Raw genomic sequence first — 22,641 nt, forward strand, 5'->3', positions numbered from 1 at the left:
CACGTAAACCTTTTCTCACCCCCCACCCACCCTCACATTTGTTCATAAAGTGTCAATATAAATTCTGATCATCTGACAATGATTTTGGGTTTTCTTACTGAAATATATATTTGGTAAATTGTGGAGCACTGATTGCAAATTCATTATTCATCATGTAAGTCATGTAAGGTTGATGAACCACCATTTTAGGAATTGCACCTGCAGCAATAAGCTTCATGTGACAAATGGAATCTATTTTAGTTTTAGCCTTGGCTATTTATGCCGGCATTTGTTTTAAAGGCTTTGATTTAGATATGTATATAACATAGCAGCTATGACAACGATGTGAAGATGTTGTAAAAGATTGTAAAAGACGTTGTGGAGTTTGAGACTAGCATCTAGAGAAACAAGATTCTAATTACAGTAGCAGATTCAAAGTATAAGGCGAGAAATGCCATGGGATTAAAAAAAAACCACCTGCCTATGTAGTGTCCCATCCCACCCATGGTCTGGGAAGAGAATCTTTGTGTTTTTCTTGGAGGGCCAGCCCTACTGTTAGCAGAGTGGGATAGCTGTTTCAGGCAGCTGTTTTTGCATGCCATGAAAGGACAGCACATTGTTTCCTTTTTAAGTTGTTATTATAATATTTTTACTGCCCCCATGTTCTCATTGTAATTCACACACTTCATAGCAGAAAACCAAAAATAAAACAATTTTCCCTAAGTGGATTAAAACGAGAGAATACGTAAATACATTTATTTGCATTAATGTTGAGGGACACAGTTTATTCTGAGGCCAGATTTGGGTGTGGTTGATGGCAGAACTTTGTATGTCCGTTGCAGAAATCTAGACTCCTTCATGGTGTGACAACTGTCTTTATTTTCCTTGTGGTTAATTAACAAGGGCAGTTCCCCTGAACTTTTCATCCTGTCAGATGTTGCCCTCTCTGTGGCGTAAAGACACTAATGCTTTAAATGATGAATAATAGATGGAGGTTGTGTGTACACCATGGAAGAAAATTAACTTTCAGCTGATGGTGGGAAGCAGTGCAATCCTTTGCATTCCTACTCAGAACCAAGAAAGGGTTGAGTTCAGGGGGACTTGCACCCCTGTTGCCCAGGATTGCACCCCGACTCTTTGGCATGCGCAAGCATCATGCTTTGGTGCGACTGTGGAGGTGGTGGAGAAGTAGTAGTGGCAGTGAGTGACGAAACATCTTTGGGGCACTGGTTTTTACAGCTCTCTGCTCCTTGTCCAGCATCCACAGTTCCCGTGGGCAGCTCATTTGTCTGCAGGATCAAAAGACACAGATTGCCCTAGGAGTGTTCTTGGCCGGGCGGGCGGTGGTGGAAATGTGTTGCTTGCCTCAGCCCTGTGCTGTCAGGGCTCTGGCGAACTGTCATGCTGGCACCGCTCAAGTGCCACCTGATTGGCTGCTGGCAAGGGCTGATTAAGAATACTGATGCTGGCTCAGCTGCTCTGTGGCTCCGTTCTCTCCCCCCCCCAACCACTCCTCAACTCCTCCCCCACCCCCCCTCCACATCATATCTCCAAATAGCAAGTAATTGTGAGCATATGAAGACAGCAAGGGGGTGGGGGAATCCACATCGCGTAGCCTGAGTCTCTCTCTCTCTCTCTGTGTGAGGGAGGGAGACACAGAGGGGGAAAACAACGGTCTGTTTTAGCTGCAGTGCTACAGCAGAGTCAGACTTCTTCCCTGCCCCAGGTTTTGTGCCAGCACGCAAACTGCTTACAGGTTTGACAAGCTGTGAAAAGACTTGCCTGTTGTTGTTGTTGCTCCTGCTGCTGCTGCTGTGTGTAAATTGAGCATCCTCTGCCTTGCCTTTTGCTGGACCGGCGGATCTCTTGCTCTTGAGAAAGGTGTTTCGGAAGGGCCCCCTACTAAAGTGGTTCTCTTCAGTTCTTTCTATTTTTATGGTGAGTACTGGCATGTGCACAGACAATGTTTGCTGCAGTGCTCGCTAGCTCTCTTCCATCCCCCCTCTCTCTCTCTCTCTCTCTCTCTCTCTCTCTCTCTCTCCACCCCCCCCCCCCAGTGGATCACAGCTAAGCCTCTTGACCTTCATTTACTGTCTCATTTTCTCTACCCTCCTCCTGCACTGGCATGTGTTTTATGAAGTAAATGCAAGTTGCTCTTTGGTCGGGCTCCTGCGCCTCAACGCCCCTCGCTTGAAATCCCCTTTTGTCCTTGAATGAGGGAGCAAGCATGCTGCTGGCTGACAGCTTACAGCAGTCTGGAGGAATCCTGAAGAAGTGGAAGAGGGGGACTTAGGGAAAGACATAGGTCTGCCGCACCACAAAAATAAGCTGCATGCTTTACAGGAGAGGGAGGGAGGAAAAGCCACCCCTGGGTGGGAGCTCATGTCTTTCCTACCAGCATTTTATCATCTCTCTTCAGGAGGGCCTCTTGAGGCACCAGCTTTCTAAGTGAAAATATCTGAGAAGATTAATTGGGCATTATAATGAGCTCTCCTTTGTGCTGAGGAAAGCCAACCTGCACTGCTTCTAGAGGAGGGAGGTGGGGGGAAAGAGATAACTTTAGTGAGCAGGACTTAGACACCTCTCCTCTCTTGTCCTGAGAAGCCTCAAAACTTAAGTGTTTTACAACGCTTCAAGGAGAAGGAAAAGTGCACATATTTCCAAACAGAAATTATAATTGTTTGGGCTGTACTTTGTCCTGTGTTAACAAAAATTTGATTTGAATATGCCTGCTGTCAGTTGATAACATAGCACATACTTAGTATATAATGGAATATAGCAGTCTCCTTAGTGTCTTTCCAACTTACCTTTCTAAAGGGAAGAATGCTTGTACTGCAGATTAGTTACTGTGAGCTCATCCTCCACAATATGTTTTTCAGTATGAATTTTATTAATACATATGATGCCCAGCTTAAATTATTCCCTTGGATCATTATTTCACTGTAATCATAACCTCAAGCCCCAAACCTACATAAAAATTTGAAATGAGGCGACCTGTACAAGGAGAGGAACCCATGTGGTTTAATACAAGAAGAGACAGATTCCTTAGCATAGATCAGGTTTGCGACCAGCATAAATGGCTGCTGGGGGGCAGCTCAGGGTCATGTTGTGCAATACACTGCCAAGGTGGTCAGGGTGACCAGCTTTGACAGCACTGGTCACGTCTTGTGAAGAGCAAGTGTCCATAAACACATTAGTTGGTGTATAACCTTCTGTTCTTTCTTAATGCTCCCTGACTTCACCTTGGATAAGAGCCAGGGCATTTCTTTTACCTGCCCCAGGCTATAATCCTATAAACATTTTCCTTTGAGTAAGCCTATTGAACTAAATTGTGCTTACATATGAGTAGACATGCATAGGAGTGTGCTGTTGGTGTCCTTTGTTTCCTCCCCAAGATCAGAACAGAGATGGAGTGTCATTTTAAGCTACATATTTTTAATATGTGATTTTTATAACACGGTCCCTTGGACCTTTAATATTGATTCAAGCAATTTAATCCCTTGGAAACTGATGGGACAAACTGGACTTTCTGGCTTAACTAGAGCGCAGATTCGACTGCTAATAAGAAAATCTCAATTAGTGATTTGACCTGTGATGTGAGTAGTACAGGAAGTAGTACAGGAAGGAGCTATATTATTTTTCTGATAATAATGGGCATGCCTGCAATAGTGAAAAAATACCAAGATTACCATTAATGGGTTTTGGGTTTGTTTGTTTTTAAGAAAAAAGAAGCAGTAACACTGCAAAGTTCTTCACATTTAGTGTGACAGCAAATCTGGTGCACAGACATGGGCACTTGCGACCAACTATAACTTTGGCATAGTGGAAATAGTGATCTGTTGGAGCGGTGCTGGAGAATCTGAGCTACAGTGGTGATGTCAACATCTGAGTAAGAAAAAAGTGCAGTGAGGTGAGATGCTTCTTCAAAACAAAGGAGGGGTCTTCCTCAGACCAGTACAAACCAGGTTTCTTATAACTCAGGACACACTACTTGTCTTACTTTGTGTTCCCAGCGGAATTGCATGAGACTGCCCTGTGTTAACAGCAACAGAGAGCAAAAAGGGACAGAAAGCCATTCAGTTCCATCCTTCCTACATGAGAACGCACACATGCCTAAATACAAAGGGAGCAGATGCACTGCAGAAAGATTACTGCAGAGCAAATTGTTCCAAATGACTGAGCGAGTGAACCAGTTCAAACAATGCAGGAGGAACTGTTGGGGTTTAAGCCCAAACCAGCTTCCCCCAGTCTGGTGTCCTACAAATGTTTTGGGACTGCAGCTCCAGCCAGCACAAACATGCTGGCTGGAGCTGATGTGAGTTGCAGTTCAAAACATCAGGAGGGCACCAGGTTGGGAAAAGCTGGTCTAAACTTTAGGCATCTAAGTTTTCTCCCTACACTGCAGATCTGAGAATCTTTGAAGCTTGCTGCACAGGGTTGCTAAGCCTTAACTAGTAGGTTCCTTGACTCTTCAACTCAGTGTTTTCTGGTTATAGCGTAGGTTTGCAATTTATGACGTATTTCTTTATTAAAGTACTTGCACAGTGGATAATTCTTTTTTGCACTGTAAACATGTTGTGTGTTGCAAAAATCCCTCTTTAGTCATCACTGCTGAAGTGTTTGGGTGCTGCACAGCGACGTAAATATGTGATGCTTCTAAAACTCTCAAGATTTGTTTCAGGCTCACTTGAACTAATAATATAGCATTGATGCAATTGCATTGTATCACTAAACTTTACATTGGGTTACTGAAGCCCAGAGGAATCTCAATGCATTCCATCAAAATGACACCTCAAAATTATAGCAGGTAACTAGGATGCTTTTTCAGACCCAGTTCACACCACTGTTCATATGTAGCACATGCTGCATGAAATTAGCTAGCAGCTCTGAATATATGGAAATTACATTTGTGCAGGCTATTTCCCCCTAGAACCTTTCTTAGAAAGTTATTTTGAGCATGGGATGTTCTAAAGGCTATTATATGCTAGATACATAGGACAAAAATTGTGTATTAATTTAATCATTGGTTGATGAACAATAGTTTATTTGACAAGTTATATCCTTACAACCAGGCTACAATTGACTAGGGTTCAATTAAAATAGGAGCAATACATGCATAAACAAGGAATGGCTTGCTTGCATTATAACAGCCAGTTCCTGGGGTCCCTCTGTCACATTCTAGCATTACCAAGAAAGGCAGCCCAGGACAGGTAAGTCACATGAAGCATCAGGGCAATGCAGTTATGAGCAAGTGTGGTTATTGGTGGTTCCCATTGAGCTTCTAGGGAATAAAGTAAATAAGTTGCTTTCTGGCACACAGTTTAGGAGGCAAATGCTGCCTAGTGCCCCTAATTGGAATTTCACTGGTAGGGAATTCCACTTAACTTCCTTTCAGTTCTCTGTGGTTTCTATCACCTGCCTCATGACAGGTGTTAATACAATAAACTTCGTAATTATCACTAACTTGGAAAGGTTAAAGATGTGCCTTCTGAAGATATAAAGGTAAAGGTAAAGGTACCCCTGCCCGTACGGGCCAGTCTTGCCAGACTCTAGGGTTGTGCGCCCATCTCACTCAAGAGGCTGGGGGCCAGCGCTGTCCGGAGACACTTCCAGGTCACGTGGCCAGCGTGACATCGCTGCTCTGGCAAGCCAGAGCCGCACACGGAAACACCATTTACCTTCCCGCTAGTAAGCGGTCCCTATTTATCTACTTGCACCCGGGAGTGCTTTCGAACTGCTAGGTTGGCAGGCGCTGGGACCGAACAACGGGAGCGCACCCCGCCGCGGGGATTCGAACCGCGACCTTTCGATTGGCAAGCCCTAGGCGCTGAGGCTTTTACCCACAGCGCCACCCGCGTCCCCTCTGAAGATATATTTCAGCTCTAATTATCACTGTCTGTAATTTTTGCATCTCATTGCCACACAACTCCCACCTTACAACTTTCCACTTTGTTTGTTTGTTTTATTTCATGCATTTATGTCCCACCTTATACTAAATGCATTCTGAGGAAGAGGGTTTGAATCCACAAAAGCCAGCTCTCAAGGTGCCACAAGCCTCTTTGGTTGTCTTAGTTGTTTCCTAGAGCAGATGGCATAAGATAAGTGGCTTGGATCCTAGCTATGGTTCCATGAGCAAAAGAGCTCAACCTGTTCATGGATAGGGCTGAGATCCAGTAGAGCAGGCATGTCCAAAGTCAGTTTCGGGGGCCCTAATCTGGACTGCTGGTCAGTTTAATCCGGCCCCTGTAGCAGTTTATTTCCTGGGTTAAAATCCCTCAAAAACCCTCCACAACCTTAATCCTAAAAAAAAAAAAGCTCAACAACTTCAACCCTCAAAAAACTTCAGTCTTAAAAAAGCTCAACAACACTGGGGTACAATCATAAAAAAGCTCAACTACTTCACTTCAATCCTAAAGAAAGGTCAACAACTTTGGTTGGCCCTCACGGCCCTTCACTTCATCAAATCAGGCCCTCTTTAAAAACAGTTTGGACACCACTGCAGTAGAGGATCCCACTGGTAGACCAGGGGGAGACAATTGTCAGAGATTTCCCTGCTCTAGTCCTTTGTGTGGCCTTTCCTGATGTCACACCCTTCAGTATTCCGCCGATTAAAAGTGAGATGCGTATCTTTAAGTGCTGTGCTCCTGTGCAAGCCAACTCAGGTTTCGCAGCCCCTGTCTCCATTACTGGCAGCAGTTCCCTCTGTGAGCACCACACCAGCTCGTCCTCCTTGTCCTCCTTGGCTTCTTTTCCTCCTCCAGTGGGCAGAGGAGGCATGGCTTCTGGGCCCAGCGTGGTTGGTCTAGCCTGCACAAGCAGCGGCTCCCCCACCTCCACCTCCATGGGCTCTGGCATGGGCGCCCTCACAAAGTGAGGATCGGCATGGAAAATGAGACATCCAATCAGAAGCTGGGATGGCTTCTGTAATTCCGGTATGTCCTGGTCAAATTGGGACTATTGATGGGTATGTGATGTTCCAGAGGCTTCCTAATTAGGCACAAGGGGCTGCAGGAGGAAAGAGCCATCAGCAATAGCTCCCCCCTCCGATTTTCTCCTGGCGGTAGCATTCCGTAACAGAATACTGTATGTATTACATATTTTCTATTAGAACCTAGATTTCACAGGGGAGATGGTAGCACGGACCTCTATATACACAACCAATTTAACTGATACCAGCAATACTTATGCTGCTGTCCCTTTGCACCACTAGGAGCTGTTGAGCCCAATGCACCTAGTAAAATCAGCCTTGCTGTAGTTTCGTAGCCTTCTGTAGATGCCCAAGTATGCACACAAGTTTAAACAAAAGGTCAGCCTTCGGTCAGTGTTGCAGGCTCTATTATCTACTAGGCAACAGCAGTAAATGCACTCTGCCAGTTCGGGGGCCCAGCCATGCTAACTGACCACTGACACCAGCCCTGCAGCAGTTCTCACAGAAAGATCAGTGTGCATTAAATCTAAAAGCCAGAGCAAAAAAGCGGCGAGTGTTATTTTAACAGCATCGTTTAACTATTCATGAGTATCAGTGCTTTTAATTGACAGATAGCTTCAGAAGGACCACTGTAGGTTTTGGCTCTGGCTGCATGTAGAGTATTTCTTTTTCTCGCAGCATGGTGTCATGTTAATTTATTTGCAGGGTGTCTGAATCCTGCATAGAAAACAACTGCAGAAAGAACATTAAAAAAAAATCCATTCTGTTCTTCATTCAGTGAGCCAACAACACGAACTGGACTGATTAGGTCATGGCAATGTACACTTGCACTGTGGCTGAATGACCACAGGACTGTTTCATTTAAAAGAGTTTTATATAGCTTATTTTTGTCCTATCTCTGCAAGAATACTGGATACTACATCCAGTATTCATGTTCTGCTTCCACTTTATTGTGGCTCATATTTTTACCTGTATCCATTTCCTGTGTACATGACTAGCCTTTTGACATTGTTACCTAGGTTGGCAATTCAGCCCTCAAATTAACTATATCTGGATCTGAAACACTTATGTATGGATATAAGTCAAATCAAGATCATAGAAAGGGTGCCTAGTTTTGAGATTTTGAACTGTATTGAAGTTTAGAGATGTGCAATGCAATTAGATGCAGGTTTACTTGGAAGTGAGCCTCTCTGGATTCTGCTAGCATAACCTTCAGAGAAAGAACTAGGTGCAATTTCACTCGTTAAACTTATTGAATATTAAAAAATACATCCTCAAAATAAGTCTGATTAGTCATAATTATCATTCAGCAACATCTTAAATCTGTAGGTAGTATGGTTCGAATGACTAAACTGAAAAAGCTTTGTGTGGGGGAAAATGGACCATTTTCACATTTAAAGCACAAAGGGTCTTGTAACAAATTTACCAGGTCATATCCTTTCATGGGGTAAATTCCATTTGACAGGTACTCTGGTCCATAAAGTGTATACCATAGTAAAAGAGTTACTCTTTAAGGTACTGCAAAATGCTATTTGTTTTTGTTGCTACAGGCATGGCTACTACTATGGAATTTGTCGGTTTTCCATACATGGAGGAAAATATGTTTTGGGTACAATTGTTAAAGTTTTGTCTTTTTAACTTTTTATTTATGTGTAAATTGCCATGAGACAGTGGATTAGAAGAAGATTATTAAAATAATAATAATAATAATAATAATAATAATAATAATAATAATAATAATGCTAATTTAAATACCAGTGGTTCATATTTTCTGTAATCTTGGCACTAATTTTTTTTATAGTTCCCTTGGTGCTTCAAAGAAGATGTAACTAAAACATTTCTCACTTCAACCTGCAGATGTAACGGAAGAAGTAATAAAGTGTTCTAGATGAAGGCTCCAATTGTAAATGCATTTACGATGGATTAAGCCCAATTGATCATGGTAGAACTTAGTTTTGAGTAAATATTATATAAATGTCATTGTTGACTCTACAATCCTGTCCATAAACACATATATGTGAGTAAATCCCATTGAACTCAGTGGGCTTTGCTTCTGAGTAGACATACACAGGCTTTCTAAGTGTGTGGTGTTGTGGTTAGAGTGTTGGACTAGGACCTGGAAGGCTAGGATTCAAATCTCCACTCAACCATGAACCTCACAGGGCTAGTACTTCCTCTCAGCCTACCTACTTCACAAGGTTGTTACAGAAATTAACTTGGGGGGGGGGGGGAGAGAGACCATGTACTTCATCTTGAGCTCCTTGGAGAAAAATATGAGATATAAGTGCAATAAATATATTACAAATGTTCCATCTTCAAGAATAAAACCAATACAGACAAATACAGACAACTTAATTGCACATTTTTATTCTCATCAGATAGGTGGATTTAAAGTGATGTGAGCACAAACTGTTGCCTAGGTAGGAATTATATAGATGTACCCTTAAAAATAAGGGACGCGGGTGGCGCTGTGGGTAAAACCTCAGCGCCTACGGCTTGCCCATCGCATAGTCGGCGGTTCGAATCCCCGTGGCGGGGTGAGCTCCCATCTTTGGGTCCCAGCTCCTGCCCACCTAGCAGTTCGAAAGCACCCTTAAGTGCAAGTAGATAAATAGGTACCGCTTTATAGCGGGAAGGTAAACGGCGTTTCCTTGTGCTGCGCTGGTGCTGGCTCACCAGAGCAGCTTCGTCACGCTGGCCACGTGACCCGGAAGTGTCTCCGGACAGCGCAGGCCCCCGGCCTCTTAAGTGAGATGGGCGCACAACCCTAGAGTCGGACACGACTGGCCCGTACGGGCAGGGGTACCTTTACCTTTACCTTTTTTACCCTTAAAATGATGCCTATGAACTGACTTGCTGTACCATGTATTCCATTATATGGCCGTACCAAACATACTCAAAAAATGTTTCTGTAATAAGTTCTGTAATAGGGGGCGAACATAGGATTTTTATGTTCCCAGCAGAATACTCTGACTGGTTCCCAACTGAATACTCTGACTGTTTAACAGCTGTGACTCAGTTTTGTGATGTGTCTGGTCTTCTATCTCACACCTTTAATCTCTGTTATGTATGAGGGCCAGCTCTGATCAGGCCTATTAAATGTCACTTGGCTTGTCATCACACTTGTGTGTCATCGGGCAAAGAATGGGGGGGTGATTGTAGACTGCAGTTCTTGATCACTTACCAGTTTATTGGGGTTTTCTGTTTACCTGTGCACCTTGAGGGACATACAACAAATACACTCATTCTCACTGGGACTGGTGGCTGCCCCAGTCTATACTTCATTACCAGTTTCCATGTATGCATTGCATCCGCCCCCCCCCCCCCAGTTTCCCTCTTTTTGTCAGCTGCTACCCTGAGTCCTTTGCCTTCTCCAGCAATGGTCACTTGCCCTCCCCCTTTGTCTCGATACCCAGGAAATGCAGGATTTTGCACACCCTTTGGCCTTTCCCACCCACCTCCTTTGACTCCCATAAGACTTCTGACATCACAGAGGTCAGCCATAGTTATTTGATGAATTGTTGTTGTTGTTTAGTCGTTTAGTCGTGTCCGACTCTTCGTGACCCCATGGACCAGAGCACGCCAGGCCCTCCTGTCTTCCACTGCCTCCTACAGTTTGGTCAAACTCATGCTGGTAGCTTCGAGAACACTGTCCAACCATCTCGTCCTCTGTCGTCCCCTTCTCCTTGTGCCCTCCATCTTTCCCAACATCAGGGTCTTTTCCAGGGAGTCTTTTCTTCTCATGAGGTGGCCAAAGTATTGGAGCCTCAGCTTCAGGATCTGTCCTTCCAGTGAGCACTTAGGGTTGATTTCCTTAAGAATGGATAGGTTTGTTCTTCTTGCAGTCCATGAGACTCTTAAGAGTCTCCTCCAGCACCATAATTCAAAAGCATCAATTCTTCAGCGACCAGCCTTCTTTATGGTCCAGATCTGACTTCCATACATCACTACTGGGAAAACCATAGCTTTGACTATATGGACCTTTGTCGGCAAGGTGATATTCTCTGCTTTTTAAGATGCTGTCTAGGTTTGTCATTGCTTTCCTCCCAAGAAGCAGGTGTCTTTTAATTTCGTGACTGCTGTCACCATCTGCAGTGATCATGGAGTCCAAGAAAGTAAAATCTCTCACAGCCTCCATTTCTTCCCCTTCTATTTGCCTGGAGGTGATGGGACCAGTGGCCATGATCTTCGTTTTTTTGATGTTGAGCTTCAAACCATATTTTTCGCTCTCCTCTTTCACCCTCATTTGATGAATATCTAAAACAAATGGACCATTTTGTGCTGACAGTGCTGCTTCATTTTTGCATTTTCACATTCTCAGAAAGTTTTGCCAGGAATATGGTCTTCACACAACAATAGAGTCCTTGCGAACGCAGATATTTACAGTATTCTTACTTGGCTCAATACATTTACTAATGGAACAAAGAGGCAGAATTAAATTTGGCTGCTTCTTAACTTTTGCATCTGTGGCCAAGGGCCTGTTCCAAAGGACTTGCTTTAACGTTGCTGCAGTGCAAAGACAGGTAGTGGCCTGGTTTGTTTGCTAGTGGCAGAGACATTAATCTTTTTTTCCACCTCACATCAAGAATCCCAAAACCATTTGTAAAAAACTCCTCTGAATCAGTTGCGAGCACAGCAGGCTACCCCCTCTGCTCCACATTCTTTCCTACCCTGTTGTACACCTATCAAATACACCCCTAGCAGGGAAAGGCTTCATCAGAACTAGAGTTAGGATTGACTCAAAGGCTGTGTACACATTAATGGTTAAAACCCAGCAAAGTTGCACACACACCCTGCTGTTTTTCAAATCACATTTGTGGTTTGATGTGTTTCCAAGTTGTGTGCTGTCTGTTTGCACCTCTGTGTGTGAAGGGTGGGTGGGTGTCTTCCTATGACATTTCTAAATTTTTAAACCAGTGATGGGAACATATTGCAGAATAAATAGGAGCATTACACAGCCAAAGTCTTCTCAGTGATATTGGTTGTTCCTTTGTACTAGTGCTGGTCCCAAAGTGCCTAAAATTATTATCTAAGATTAGATACTCATAAGTTCCATCTTGAAATTATTAATGCCTTAATAGCAACATGAGGGGTTCATAGTTTTAGTTTTCTTTTTAAAAATGTACACATGGGTGAAATAGGAGACTATTCCTCCAACTATATTTTCCCAGTAATTTTAAACCATCTTTCCTCTTTTATATTATGCCCCCCCCGTCTACTTTATCACCACCCTAATTAATTAATTGCTTCATCTGGTAGCATGGCTTCTTCACCCATTGAAATGTATTCTATGAACCAAGCCCAAAATTTACAAAATAAAATTAACTGAGTAAGCTGGCTTTGGAGAAGTTGGCTGGCTGATTATCTAGAACTTGCTTACTTGCAATTCCCAGAGGACATGACCCTCTTTTGGATCATTCCAAGCAGGGAAATCACCTTTCATACACAATCATTTTTGTCCTTTAAACATGACAGCATTCTGGATGCTTTTCCAAACTAAGCTGTCTTTGGATAGAGATGGCACCAAAGATAAGCAGAGTTCAGGGTCTCAGACCTTGACTGTGTTTACATTCCCTTTGTATGTGTTTGTGCGCTCACTGCATTTCCAATGTTGGGTTTTTAATCCTTATTCACACAATATTATTTAAGATGCATACGTAGTACCCAGTACTACAGTTTGATGCATTGTTTCTCAAACCAGCTTCAAACCTATTGAGGTCTTTAAGCTATTCCTAATTTGTTTTACTGGGTAAAGACATCCCCACCTGGTGTAGAAACAAAAAGAAGCAGCTGCGGACTCAGTTATACAGCAGCAAATAAAATGTTTTAAGTGTGTTGTAAAGTGCAATATACAATTGTCACACTAGATGACAACTGTGAGCTGTAGCAAATTCAATGCATTTTTCAAAACGATTTAAAAAAAACCAACACAACATTTTCATAATGTTTTTAACATGTCTGTAGATTCTGCCTAGATTCCTCCCGAGTTGATATGATCAGTCAGGGAGAAAATAGCTGTGAAATGCATTGCATAGCAGTAAGGGGAAACAACTTTCCTGCACTCTAAGGTGTAAAGCAAATACACCCTTGGTCAGCTCAAGATTCTAATCTCATGTAAAACAATGACCTTTCTGTAAAAAAAAGGTATTTTATTATTCCAAAAAGGAAACCTTCCTCTGCTTGTCCACATTGAGAGGATGCCAGCAAGGCTGAATCTTTCTGTAAAGAAAGGCTTTTATTATCCCCAAAAGAAAACCTTCTTTGGTGCCCAAACCCCCTGTAAGAGTGCCCCTCCGACCCAATTTTGATTTTTTTTTATACATTTTGAATGTTTTCCTTAAATACCATCTGCCATTGTGTTCAATTTTGTGTTAAATACCATCTGTTAAACATCTTTATCCCATTTTCCTTTATCACCTCGCAAGCCGCAAATCTCCAACTCTCCATCCATAACTTCCCCTCATGATGATAATCGAATCGGTTTACCGATATCCGTAGCCCATTGGATCATTACCTCTTTTACATCCCATTGCAATAAAATTCCTTTTTTGGGGGGGGGGGGGAGAAACAATGGATACTATTATGCTTTTCTCCATTTCTGACAATCCCATCTCTCTGGGGAGGGACAGCTTGCTCTTGCCAGAGGTGCGACCTTCTTGTAAAGGGTTCCTGAAGTTAGACCGGGTAACCAGATGCAAAAAGAGACAGCGATCCTGAACCTTTAATAGTTGTGTGGCAGTTGAAACTTCAGTGAGTGTAGCCTGTGTGGGGCACCTGCTCAACTATTAAAGGTACAGAAGTCCTGCCCTGCCTTGCATCTGGCCACTCAACCAAGGGGAGCAGATTGCTCACTCTTGTTGTACCGGCACAGTACTTGTGGCATTTGCTGGTAATGACATTTGGTGCAATGGCTCATGTGGAAATGTCAGGAGTTAATTTTAAAGTTTATATTTTGTTGACAATCAGAAAAGGAACTTTTCTTTGCCTTTATTTCCACAAAACAAATTAAATGTCTCTATTAAAGGCCATATTTTCAAACTGATATCATGCACTACTAACTCCATCTCAGATAATATCTCTGTTTGTCAAAGTAGAAGAATTGCATTGAATCATCTACTTCAGTGGAAAAACAAATTTTGGGTCAGAACATTGAGCATTTCAAAACTTACCCTGGCTTATTATTAGTATCTACATATCTGCAAATTACTTGGAGATCTGCTTAGGCATTGGAACATTAACTGGCAAAATATTGTACATGTATATGTGTGCTGTAAATAAAAGTACGGTACCTAGCAGAATGAGTATCTGTCAGTTTTTCAGCCATGTTTACTTAGAAGTAAACCCAATCAGTTTAATGGGATTTACTCAAAGTAGGTTTCATTTTAGGATTGCAGCCTTAGTTTAAAAAGTGATTAGTTAACCATTCTGAAAATGAGGATACACTTCAGGGTATCAGAGCTTTGGTACTGAACATCATTTGCTTCTTATTGAGAAACTTGAGAGTTTCAGAAAATACATTGCCATCCCTCTTGTCAGTGTTCTCTGAAGCATAGAGAACTGGAAGTTGATTTGATTGGGCTGAATCCTAGGCCACCGCTCACATCCTGTCCTAAGGCAGGATATTTGGTGGCAATTTCTTATCTCGTATGGTGCTGTGGGTTAAACCACAGAGCCTAGGACTTGCTGATCAGAAGGTCGGCGGTTTGAATCCCCGCGACAGGGTGAGTTCCTGTTGCTTGGTCCCTGCTCCTGCCAACCTAGCAGTTCGAAAGCACCTCAAAGTGCAAGTAGATAAATAGGTACCACTACAGCGGGAAGGTAAACGGCATTTCCGTGCGCTGCTCTGGTTCGCCAGAAGCGGCTTAGTCATGTTGGCCACATGACCTGGAAGCTGTATGTCGGCTCCCTTGGCCAATAAAGCGAGATGAGCGCCGCAACCCCAGAGTTGGACCTAATGGTCAGGGGTCCCTTTACTCTTTACCTTTATACCTATTTCAAATAAATGAGACATAGCGGATGGCTTTTGCAGTTGCATCTGGACCATCACACCCCTCCAAATATATCAGGAGAGTCGAGAATTGCCTTGTTTCTTTTGAGGATAATTTACATGTGATAGTTGGCCTCACAATTGCAGCCTTGGTCACTGACCTGGCCAAGGTGATCTTGCCCTTCCTTCTTCCTTTTGGCAAGTGGCCTTATCTGTCAGGAAGAGCTCGCTGCTCAAAGCATATGAAGTTACAGTAAAAGTGCAAGCTGACATTGCCGCCTCCCCCAGCAGTACAGCACAATGCCAGAATATGGTCTTCATCAGGGAGAAGTTGCCCATCCATCATTATGGTTGCCTTGCATTATTCAGTGCTGAACAGATAATTATGAAATGATGTTGTGTTTGAATGGGTGCTCCATTGAGAAGGGAATGGGGAACACGTGGCTCCTTGACCACTGACCACACTTGCTGGGGCCTCTGGAAGTCAGAGTCCAGCAATATCTGGAGAACCACAGGTTCCCCATCCTTTCCATAATATAAGGCTTCAATTCTGTGCACACTTACTTGGAGGGAAAGGGAGAGAAAAAGGACAGGCACACCTGGACTGTCTCCTTTCTACTTTCTCATCATTGCTGCTCCTTTCATACTCTTCTCCTCATACCAGGAGTAGAAATGGCTCTGTGTGCAGGTCTGAGATGATGGATGTCAACAGGAAAGGAGCATTATGTCAGCCACTAAGAGGAAAAGTAAGGATGCAATTCTATTTAGACCTTGTTTGCTGGCTGGCTTTGTATCTTTACTTAAGGAGGCTTTCTTCTGAGTAGGCATGCTTCTGAGTAGGTTGTCTCAGTTTGGTGGGATTTTATTGAACACATAAAAAAAAGAGAGAAAATTTACATTTGCCTCTTCCACATCTCTCAATAAATTTGGGATAAGTGACACCAAACTGGTTGAAATTTTTTCTTGATGTAATATAGAGCCTTTTATTCTTAGTATTCCTTGTGCCACTGGTGGTTTCAGCCATAAATTTATGTTTCTGTATATCTTGCAAGTAATGTGCACCACACCTCTTGTTCTCTCATTTCTTATGGCAGTCCACTCAGTATTTTTTTTAATAAAATACTATTAAAAAGAAAGGAAGGGACGCGGGTGGCGCTGTGGGTAAAAGCCTCAGCGCCTAGGGCTTGCCGATCGAAAGGTCGGCGGTTCGAATCCCCGCGGCGGGGTGCGCTCCCGTTGCTCGGTCCCAGCGCCTGCCAACCTAGCAGTTCGAAAGCACCCCCTGGGTGCAAGTAGATAGATAGGTACCGCTTACTGGCGGGAAGGTAAACGGCGTTTCCGTGTGCGGCTCTGGCTTGCCAGAGCAGCGATGTCACGCTGGCCACGTGACCCGGAAGTGTCTCCGGACAGCGCTGGCCCCCGGCCTCTAGAGTGAGATGGGCGCACAACCCTAGAGTCTGTCAAGACTGGCCCGTACAGGCAGGGGTACCTTTACCTTCACCTTATTAAAAAGAAAAGGAGTATGTTAAATTTATCATTTGATTTATCAACATTTTAATGTTTTGTTTTTATGTTTTATGAACAAGTCACTTTGAGCATATTGGAAAGATGGATTATAAAAAATCAATAAGAATACCAAGTGAAAGCAGAAGATTAGCTGGGATAGACTATATATTTTCATGTATTTTTGCTTGAGTGCTTTCAGTGGCGGGGGGGAACCTTTCAGCTCAGTAGGACTTCTTTCAAAGTAAACATGCATAGGATTGCATGGGAAATATTTTAAGGCTTGAAGCAGCAAGCTTGAGGGACATCAGTGCTTATGGGTACATAATGGAGTATGATAGGACTGGCACTCCCATGACACCGGATTCAAAAATAATTTTGCTGCGGTTTCCTTTTGGAACAGACACATGGCATTGATGTATTGTCTTCTTTCTTTCCAAGATAAACCACTGCTGCATTTCACCATAATGGTATTTCATTCAACTGTAACAACATTAGGATTTGAGTTTGTTATATAAATATACAACAAATTGAAATCCTAATGTCATTATCATTAAACAAAGCAGAAGTGGTTAGATTCTGTACTGTATTGTAGACTGAGAAAACCTTTAGTAAAAAGGCTGTTAGCTAATAGAAATATTGTCACATTATCAAAATTCAGTCTCAGTAAGTATAGGTGTGTGTCTATGTGTACATCTATCGATCCACAATTGTCCAGTGTTAATTCTAGTTTCAATAATTTTATGTTTTTGCAGAATATGTGCTGATAACTGAGATGAAAGTGTTTAGAATTAAGTTTTTTTCTGATAATCGAAGGGCTGAATAACAGAGGGGGTTTCTTACGCTCTCACACGTGTAAGACTATTAAGTCCAGGGTCTAAAAATCACCTAAGTGGGTTTCATTAGGATTGCACTAGAACCACATTGTGCCAGGAAATCAACTAAAGTGTAAAGCTTGAACAGAGGTTATCATTATTTCATTAGCTTGGTGCTGATCTGACTCATTTATCTTACCTCTCGTACTGCAAGCAAGAAAGAAATTATGTCAAGTGTTGCTAACTTGAAATGGTTTTTTTAAAAAAGTTTTAAACGGTATACTCTTTTTATCTTTTAAGTGTAACCTGCTTTCAATGGGCATTTTTTCAGAAATGCAGCCTAAAGCTATTTTAAATAATATATTTTAAAAATGTATTTAAAAGAAAATGGGAAGGAGTCAGGGCAACAACCCAGGCACATACCTCTGACCTCCTTTTAGAAGAATGTTTGAATGGTGACCATACTCCTTTTTTTCTGCTATAGTATTTTAATATGGGTATAGTACCTGCAAAATGCATTAGAATCCATCTCTCCAAGCCTGATCATCAGGAAGGGAGCATTCTCAATCTGTGCCCCTGTTGCGTGTAAGCACTGAGCAGATTGGGATTCCCACTCCCGGTGCTGACGCAAAATATTAGTGCTTCTGCCAGGGTTTGAGAGGAGAAAGCTAAGGGGAATGGAAAGGAGCATAACAGAGGCCACATTCTCACACCAGTAACTTGTCCAAGTTGCATGCAACCTTTGCCCATCTGGAGGACCTAATGGTGTGTCATCTGTCTCTATTCCATCCTGCAGTGATTCACGAGGAATCCCTAATTAGCTAGCCCATATTATCAGGTTGTCAAGCCCTGAGCTAATTTTAGACCTGTTTGTACGCCAGATATGAGTCTGTATGGGCTGACTATGAGAATCCTGTCGTGTACAAATGCTCTCATGCTGGATTTTTTTTCTGTATCACTTTCTGAGCGTTGGTGGTAACATGGCAGCGCCTGAATCATACAGGTATTGACAAATGCATAGACATCTTGCCAAATGTTGGGAACCAGCACAAAGACTGCTATTAGGCATCCCAGTGTCATGTCTCTGCCTCTGCCAAAGGAATTGACGTATCCCCAGAAATACTGTTGTCTGGGTCAAGGCTGTCACAGTGTGCTTTGATTAGCTTTACTCTCTCATTCTGCAGTGCTGGAGTCAATGCCTCCACTTCCAACGGAGTCTTGTACATTTAATAGTAAAATGACAAAGCTTCTCATTTTCATTGCTTCCCGGAACGAAGGCCAATAACCTTGATGAATGAATGAATGAATCTTTATTTGCGTCAGCCATCGGCCATAGCAATAAAACAACAATACAATATACAAAGAATAGAAAGAAAATGTCAATTATATAAAATACATTTTAGGGTTTTGAATCAATAGTCAAATAGCGGATCTTATTCTGATTGCCCCAGCTAAAAACCTTGCAACCTTTGCTGTCACCTGCTCATCTTGATCTGCCAAGAGAAAGGACACTGTGGCAGTGGTTGGGCGACCCGGAATGGACAATAAAAGAAGGGTAATAATCTCATTACTCAAGTCTTTATAAAGAGTGCAAGCCAGAAGGGCATGCACCACCAATTCGGTACTGCCATCTCCAGATAGGGTGCCAGAGAGTCAAAATGGGAAGATGGAAAATAGTCATACCATGGGCAAAATTTCTTTATTGTGGCCAAATTGTTCTGACGCTTGATATCATTTAGGCGCTGACAAATTAGACTGTTTGCTTTACTAAAACCCAAAGTGAGTAGCTGGTGTGGTGATAAACCACAAGAGTGAAATTTTTGATAGACAATTTTAGTCAAGGCGCTCTTATGACAATCTTGCAGCACTAGGGATATTAGACCTGGGGGATTTGAGTTTAAGCGAAGCCAAAAGTTAAGTGTCTTATGCCAGATCCGTAATTCTACTGAGGGAAGATTAGCCTCTAGGCGCAATGATGCGTTTGGGACACAAGGTGGTACAGATAAAATTTGCCTTAAAGACTTTGATTGGACAGCTTCCGTAGATCCAAGGTCCAAATCTGTCCAAATCTGAGCCCCATATAATAACTGGGCTAGGGGTTTAGCTTGGAACACTTCCAGGACTGGTGGTATATGTTTACCACCTTTTGTGTGGAAAAAATGTGTCAGAATTCTGGCACTTTTGGACGCTTTTTCTTTTGCACATTTCTGGTGTGCTTCCCAGAAAGACTGGAAAATAAGGCCAATATATTTGTAAACTTTGACCTGTTCAATTAGCTGGTTGTCCATGTGCCATCTATGGGCCCTATAGTTTCTTGAGAAAACCATGACTTTGGTTTTCTTGTAATTCACGGCCAGCTGCTCTCTCTGGCAATATCCTGAAAATGCTCTGGTCAGTTTTTTTAGGCCTACTTTTGTTTGGAATAGAATAACCGCACCATCTGCATATAATAGAACTGAGATGAGTTTTGTGGCCATGATACTCTGGAGATGTTAGACACTGGACAATATAACCTTGATGTATAAATTGAGAACCAGTGACTTGTAAGGGAATGTTAATGTGTCTAGTGTTTCTTGTACAATGCAAAGCAATTGCCGTGTTTTTTGAATGGAAAAACTGTAGAAAAGGCTAAGCACCCTTCCCTTTCCCCCTGCTCCTGTTTGCTTAAGATTGCAGCCATACTGAGGTTGCTTTGCATTTTTTTTAACAAAAAAAAAGGTTGGAAGAAAGTCGCAGAATCTAGGTTGAGCCAGACACAGGGACAGAGAACTTTTTTCAGCCCAATGGGTGAAAAAGCAAAAGCACTTGAGAGGGCATGGAGGAGAGTTGATGTGACCTGCCTCTATAGAGACATTTGTAGAACTGCATTTGGGCCTGAGGGTTCCTTACTCCTCTGTGAGGCCATGTACAGCTTCTCCCAGAGAGTTACTAGAATTCAGTGGAATCTTTGTATCTTGGTGACAGTGATTCCCTCTCTCCATCTATCAGTGGAACACAAACAAGGGCTTAAAGGGAATACACTTTGGTCCAGACCATTCACTCCCTGGGTGCTCTTGAGCTTCTTGTGGCATGTCCGTTGAAAACCTAGGCAAAGATTTATGGGAGAGCAATAAAGCCTTGGACAATCTGTGTTTTCTGGATGACTTAAAGTTCTCAGGTAGCACATATTAAGAAGTTCGTAGGCTTGTCTCAGTAGTAGATCTTCTTCCACAATAAGATCCATAGAGTGCTCCTGTTCAGATGGAACTATCATCTATTTCCTTTCATGTAAATTTATTTTTCTGGGTCAGGAACCAAGCTGCTACTGAAGCCTAGGGACACAGCAAAACCTTGTCTAGAAACTGGTAAAATGATGTTAATATTCCTTTTGAGGATACATTGAGAAAGTCTCATGTGAGGATACGGGGGAGCTTTGGAGACAAAGACTATTATTATAGAGCTTTAGATAGAGCATTGGCTATCATTTTGAGATTATGGGTGGAAGCACTGCTGTTCTATTGTGTGTGAATCCCCCTCTACTCAAATGATATCTGGGCCACTAATTATGAGCTTCCTCTGAGAGATATTGAAAAAATACATACCTTTTTTTAAAGACTCTAATTTGGCACATAATGTTTCAGTGCATGTGAGTTTTTGCAATGCCACTAGGGAATTGCAGGATGAGGACCGGCAGGCGGCAACTGTGCAGAGCTCTTCTCTATTGTGCACCATGACACCTATTTTATTTTATTTCTTTTAAATGGGCTTCTGGAATGTGTGAGAGGAGGAGGAGCTATCAGCAGCTCATGTGGAAGCAGCTAACTTGTCCCGGCAGGTGTCTGTTAACAGAGATGGTGCCTGCTCTGCGGTGCACATCCTCCTCTCTCTACAGCCACTTGTCTTCCTCTGGAACGTAGTGCTGGAAAGTGATAGCTTGGGAATTTAGACTGGAGAGCCACCCCACCCCTAGCACTGAGTCTAAAGCCCTGTTCAGACACAAGTGCTCATGCATTCATGGAAGGTATGAGGAGGGAGCAGGGCTGCGACAGCTCATAACTCCCCTGACATTGATCTGTGTCCCTTTGGCTGTGTATCCTGCGGAATACATGAAAATGTGCCTTTACAGTGGTACCTCTAGATACGAACAGGATCCGTTCCGGAGCCCCGTTTGCATCTAGAGGTAAACGTATCTAGCGATGGCACGTCTGCGCACGTTTGCGTCGTTTTTTGCTGTTTCTGCGCATACGTGTGATGTCATTTTGAGCGTCTGCGCATGCGCAAGTGGCGAAACCCAGAAGTAACGCACTCCGTTATTTCCGGGTTGCTGCGGAGCGTAACTTGAACGCGCTCAACTTGAAGCGTCTTTAACCCGAGGTATGACTGTATAAGCAACCAGCCCATAGGTGTTGGTGTTGTGTCTGTTGGGAAACTGTGTACGTGCAGCTACTCACACAGAGTCAATTAAGGTTTGGCAGACAGCCAGAAGGCAATCTGAAGGAGTAAGTCTGCCTGTTGATAACAGAGACATGGAGACCGCTCCCTGATTGGTCAAGCTCTCTCAAGGGAGTGATAATTAATGGCCTACTAACTGGGAGTTCAGTGTTCAGTGTTCGTGAGTTCAGAGTTCAGTGTGTCAGTGTAGGAGTTGTGAGTCGCGTCAGAGAGAGCAAGCTATAGATCCGTGTTCTGTTCCTGTAAATAGTCCACTGTATATAATAAAGGGGACGCGGGTGGTGCTGTGGGTAAAAGCCTCAGCGCCTAGGGCTTGCCGATTGAAAGGTCGGCGGTTCGAATCCCCGTGGCGGGGTGCGCTCCCGTTGCTCGGTCCCAGCGCCTGCCAACCTAGCAGTTCGAAAGCACCTCCGAGTGCAAGTAGATAAATAGGGACCGCTTACTAGCGGGAAGGTAAACGGCATTTCCGTGTGCGGCTCTGGCTCGCCAGAGCAGCGATGTCACACTGGCCACGTGACCCGGAAGTGTCTCCGGACAGCGCTGGCCCCCGGCCTCTTGAGTGAGATGGGCGCACAACCCTAGAGTCTGTCAAGACTGGCCCGTACGGGCAGGGGTACCTTTGCCTTTATATAATAAAGACCTAACTACAAGTTCCTGGTTCCTGCTTCATCTATCCTGTCTGCAGCCAAGTCGCCAATTGCTTCCGTGGATTCTGCATTTACTCTGCTAGGTCTGGCTAAGGTCCTGCAACTAGTCAGAAAATTGTGAAACACCAATAGGTTTTGCCAATAGTGTCCAGACAGAGCAGTCCCACTTATATATCACGTGAATGTGCAAGTGTTCTTGAATCTCGGTAAAAGGTATCAGATTCTGAGCATTCTGAGCATGTGCTAGCAGTAAAATCAGGACATCAACTTGAAGCAAGTCTCATTGTTAATGACAAACAGAATAAGAATGTCAAGATAAGGGTGCCTGCCTTGCAATAACTACTGCTGGCA

At 43.1% G+C, this 22,641-nt stretch overlaps 1 protein-coding gene across 4 annotated transcripts in view; it reads left to right on the forward strand.

Moving 5' to 3' along the window:
* Positions 1-1,545: 1,545 nt before the first annotated feature.
* Positions 1,546-22,641, forward strand: part of ANO4 (anoctamin 4) — a 118,081-nt gene continuing 96,985 nt past the window's right edge. For 3 of the 4 annotated variants that reach the window (XM_028746795.2, XM_028746797.2, XM_028746799.2), the window contains exon 1: positions 1,546-1,917. The gene's annotated coding sequence lies outside the window, so the exon portion shown is untranslated. The remainder of the gene's footprint in view (positions 1,918-22,641) is intronic. The other variant, XM_028746798.2, reaches the window with a different exon arrangement.

Source organism: Podarcis muralis, chromosome 10 (assembly GCF_964188315.1).
Source record: "Podarcis muralis chromosome 10, rPodMur119.hap1.1, whole genome shotgun sequence".
Lineage (NCBI taxonomy): Eukaryota > Metazoa > Chordata > Lepidosauria > Squamata > Lacertidae > Podarcis > Podarcis muralis.